This window comes from Alligator sinensis, unplaced genomic scaffold (genome assembly GCF_000455745.1).
Source record: "Alligator sinensis unplaced genomic scaffold, ASM45574v1 scaffold778_1, whole genome shotgun sequence".
Classification (NCBI taxonomy): domain Eukaryota; kingdom Metazoa; phylum Chordata; order Crocodylia; family Alligatoridae; genus Alligator; species Alligator sinensis.
The window spans coordinates 197,108-197,333 of NW_005842946.1; positions in this window are offsets into that span (position 1 = coordinate 197,108).

Consider the following 226-nt stretch of genomic DNA (forward strand, 5'->3'; position numbering starts at 1 on the left):
GGGAGTGGGGGTTGAGCATCCATCCCCATACACTCCTTTTAGATCCATATCCATCCATCCATCCCTCCCTCCCTTTATCCATATTGTCGTAAATCAGAGCAGCCGCCGGCAGCTTGTCTGACTCACAAACCGGAGTGTTTAGATTTAGAGCTCGGCAGGCGGGTAATTGATGGATGGAGTGGAATTAACCAGGCACAGACACATGTAGGTTACAGGAGTTTGTTTA